We start from the raw sequence: 4,743 nt of genomic DNA, 5'->3' as shown, positions 1-4,743 counted from the left end.
GCAGCAAGGAGAGGTGGACGAATTAAACACAGCCACTCTTTCCGTCGATTTGGATGCGAATATACATCACCATGACAACGGAAGTGCCTATTCTTCTGTTGTCTGCGATGTTCATAGTCACGATACCAGGGGTCTTCTCAAGATGCAACATACGTAAGTTATTTTCAAGTGGTTGTTGTTATTGATGTCATGAGGGAAAAGTGATTCCACTTTTATCTTTTCTGTTCAAAATCACTGTGATAAACAATAGCTGTATATTATTCAAACAACTCTTTTTCTTCTCCTTAAGGTCAAAAGACCTCAATCTGATTTATTGTGTTTACCATTTGAATATAATGAATCGCGATGGTTTGACGTGTGCTTGTGTACTATAGAAATGTGTAATTATGTGTGCTCGGGGATTATCGCTCTCTCTCTCTCTCTCTCTCTCTCTCTCTCTCTCTCTTTCAGCAAAAATTCCCGCTAAAACCGCCTATAACTTCACCTACACGGTCACCAAGAATGAGTCAGCAACTGAAGCCGGAGCAAAATACCGTCTCGACGTCAGAGTAGATTGGTCATCGATTGACACCGCCGGTACACACAACTTGTAGACGTATACCTCAGTACTACCTGACTTGTCTATCATTGGAGTATGGTAGCCATCATTCGAAAAAAAATATTATGTCACGCTGAATAACTATCGCATACGATTATTTTCGTTCTGATAAGATACAGGCTTTAATCAAATTGGTCAAAAACTTAGTGACACTCCATAAAATATTATAATTTTTGCTGCAAAGAGTACTTTAGACGAGGGGGTTCACCATGTCCAGCCGTCCACCTTGCCCGCCTGACCGACGAGTATAAATCAGTAGCTGACTGCTCAAAAATGAAATATGGCTCAAAAAAAGAAAAGAAAGTGGAAAAATGATACATGACAAAGTAAATGACTACCAGTATCGTGATAGACCCTACTACTACTACGTCTACAATAATTGTGATAGTGATGATGCTCAGTAATGATAATATCAATATGAATGCTAGTGATTATATCAACGATAGTGATTATATCAACGATAGTGATACTGATATGTGTGCCATGCACTTACTAAACCATTAAGAGGCATGGAAAGATTTACGAAGAAAGTTAGTCGAGCAACTGCAAGACAAACATAATTATCTTCAGTCTGGATTTTGATGCCACGAGATAATATAGTCTGTATCCGTAAAATAATGGAAAGGAGTTCCATAAAATGTGACACGAACCGCTAACGCGTCTTCGCCAACTGTTCTTCGAAGCGATAGATTTCTACACCCTCTTCTTGTATACTAAGCAGGAATAACTCATGTATGTAAAAGTTTGCCGTCTGAACGCGATGATCTCACAATCACATGCTTTCTCATGAATACCACTCAGGATTCATCTGCACCTTCTTGATGTTTTTCTTTTCTTTTCTTTTCTTTTTTTAAATCAGAAATGCGCGGGAACTTTACCGGATTTGCTGCCCGTCTTCTGACATCAGCAGCAGCATCAAGCGACAAGCCATTCCATGTTTCGTGTATCAACGGTTTACTTGATTATACCTACACTGTAAGTTTTGTACGAAACGACATTTTCAATTCAAGTTGCTTTTGTATGTGTGTGCGTGTATGTGTATGTGTTTATGTGTGCATTTGTATATGTGTGTGTTTTAATTATCAAAATATCACATAATGTTCATTACAATTTAGTGTTGAACTGATTTTTCCTCGCAATTTCAACGTAAATGATTAATGTTATCAATTAGCGCGTACGTCATTTCGCTCTTTGCCATTGCCCATTTTTAATTATTCATCTGTCTTTCCGATTCACAATAATGACCTTATTTGGAATGACTTTATTTTGAATGCACTTTGAATCGTCTAAGAGTACCTTGTGACCTGAAAAGGAAAAAGCATTGGGCATATTGAGTATGGTTTTACCAAGCAAAAGTAGTTTTAGTTGCAGAAATAATTCAGATATCGCAGTCGTAACTGTATAGGATGGTACCCTTTTCACGCAGACATGAGTATAAGTATCATGACATTTTACGATATTTTATGAAGTAATTCGCATAACACTTGTTGTTTTTTCTTTCCAGAACCGCACAACGATCGTCTTTGAGAACGTAAATTTTGGATTTGAATATCAATTTCGAGTAAGTTAAGCGTGACAGTACAGTTTAGCATCACAGTATGCACTGTAGTTTGATCTTGCTGAATGTACTGGGAACGAAAGGCTGCGCATTTAATTTGATGACAAATGATAATGGATGATTATGATAATAATGATCATTATTATCCAGAGCGATATAAATGATGGTAATAAGAATAAGAATAAGAATAAGATAATGACGATAATGATAACAACTTTTATTATGATTATCATTAGTAGTAGTAGTTGTATAAGTATTATCATTATCATTATTATTATTATTACTATTATTATTATCATTATTATTATTATCATCATCATCATCAATATCTTATATTTTAAAGTCATACATTTTTGTCAGCTAAGGAGAGACTTACAAAACGGCGTACACATTCTTTTCAAAACTCACACCAAACCATGATCAGTGATGTCCATGAAGCGATGTCTCAAAGCATGCTTCACTTTTGTATCATTATTTTGTGCATTTCTTCTTCTCAGATAAGAAGTGCCCGCGTGAATGGCGATCCGGAGATGTCTGACAAATATCGAAAAGCAGAAACGCAAACACCAGGTATGTTTACTCGTGTGTGTGTGTGTGTGTGTGTGTGTGTGTGTGTGTGTGTGTTAATTTTGATACTTACAGGGGAATGTTATTGAAATATATATGTATATCGAGTGAATGCACATTATACGTAAGTAGCAAACATCAGTAAAGTCTGAGGAAAGTCGTACAATCCGTTCAAAAATTATGATTTTTTTAAAAAGTTTCGGTGCCGACATCGATCGAAGAGAAGACTACAACAGTTCGTGGCGTCATCGCAGGGCAAGAAATATGAAGAAAATCTAAAGAGAATTCAACATATTTTCACTTTTTTAGCATATCATGAAAGAGCACTTGACGTATAACCTCATTCAGAAAGCAGCAGAAATAGTATTACACTTAACATATATATCAGTAACCTGTCGCGAGAAAGTGTGCTTTTCACAAGAAACAAAAATGAAAATTTTGTTTTGTCTTCTCATCCAGCGATGGCGGCACCGAAACTGTAAATATTCATAATGGTTGATGGGATAACAAACCGTTCAAATATTGCTCCATTCCCTCAATCAACATATATATTCGGGTTTCCTTCCCCTTCAAATCTGTCTCCTCCGAGAAATTTGAATTTTGCGTGGATATCCTAAATGGCACATCCGACTTCCATTGACAGTTACGTAATAACGTTGTTATTTGTCGGTTTGTCTGGGTTTTTTTTTTCATTTTTTTTTTGGCCACACCAACGTCAAGCTCAGCTTTCAAGATACAGTGAGACATATTATTCTCTTATCTTTTTTTCTTATTGTGACGTAATACTGCTGTTTCCAACAGTTGTCAATATCATAAACGGAAAATATAATGTTCTATCCTCAAAATAAGACCGCTTTGTGATATTTCTTTCTTTTTTTATTGCAGATTGCTACGAAACGACAGGAGACGAGAGCTTTTGCATCAAACAACGTAAGTATAACAACATATGTATGCATGTGTATATACCTATATTTATTTATTTATTCATTTGTGTATTCATTTATTTATTTACCAGTTTTGATAAATTTCTTGTCTTGATTTGGGTGGGAATGGCAGTGACAGAGAAGAGGCAACCTACTTTGACCTCGCCTAGTTACGTAGACGCCTTGAATCAGCATGGGAAGGTGCATGAGGGGGACTTCATAAATCTTACCGAGATATAACTTGCTTGAGACAGTAGGATACCTTGGCACCTTGTATGGCGAGTCACCTAGCTTGGCCTGAACAAGGCGCATAACAATCATTGAACGAGACGCATAAATATGTAATTATTGAATACATTCCTTCGTTATCTTTACAGCCGTAGGGGAGACGAATGCACCACGACACTTGGTCGCCTCCTGTCAAGTTGCGGATCACGGAACCAACCTGACCGAGGTCTCCGTGAGCTGGTTACCACCCTTACATGCAAAGGGCAACTTGAGTGCATTCAGCGTGATATACAGTAACGTCACAACTACTCAAAATGACGTCATTAAACAAGTCAACGTTGCAGAGGTGCTCACACAGAGATTTCTTTTGTCTGTCCCCCCCCCCCCTCTCTCTCTCTCTCTCTCTCTGGCGCTTCGTTCCTATTTAACTGAAATGTGCAACTGTTGTTTTTTTTTCCAGTAGATTGTAGCTTCCATGTGCATTCAGACACAACGTTTGCCCAATGATTTTCGGTGGAAGTCCCTGTTTTCAGGCACTTTCTTTGATTTTTCGGACCTTTATTTTTGAGGATTTTTTTTTCTTATAAACTTGGTTACTCCTCCACCGAAACCCCGAATCCTCCTCCGGGCGGCAATAACTCCCTTAAACTCCGGGCTGGTCCGGGGGGGGGGGGGGGGGGGGGGGTATCGGTGATACTGTCTCTTAAGAAAGCATGCACGCATTGTAAATTGATGCACTTTTGAGGCGGTCTGTGCTAATAACTGTGGATTTCAGGTGCAGTGCTATGGTGCCTTTAGTCAGATATTTTATTTCTTAACGTACGTATTTGATCATACAGTACTAGTGAAAGGTAGGAACATCTCGATGC

General features: G+C 38.0%; 1 long non-coding RNA gene across 1 annotated transcript; it reads left to right on the top strand.

Annotated features, from left to right (window-relative positions):
- The first annotated feature begins 2,682 nt into the window (after positions 1-2,682).
- Positions 2,683-4,096, top strand: LOC139721213 (uncharacterized). Its single transcript, XR_011710223.1, has 3 exons — positions 2,683-2,726; positions 3,609-3,653; positions 4,024-4,096. It is a non-coding gene; the product is annotated as an uncharacterized lncRNA (long non-coding RNA).
- The last annotated feature ends 647 nt before the right edge of the window (positions 4,097-4,743 follow it).

The sequence above is a fragment of the Diadema antillarum genome, unplaced genomic scaffold, assembly GCF_040938485.1.
Source record: "Diadema antillarum isolate AM-2024a unplaced genomic scaffold, OU_Dant_1.0 scf00000140, whole genome shotgun sequence".
Classification (NCBI taxonomy): domain Eukaryota; kingdom Metazoa; phylum Echinodermata; class Echinoidea; order Diadematoida; family Diadematidae; genus Diadema; species Diadema antillarum.
This window is presented reverse-complemented; position numbering and strand designations above follow the sequence as displayed.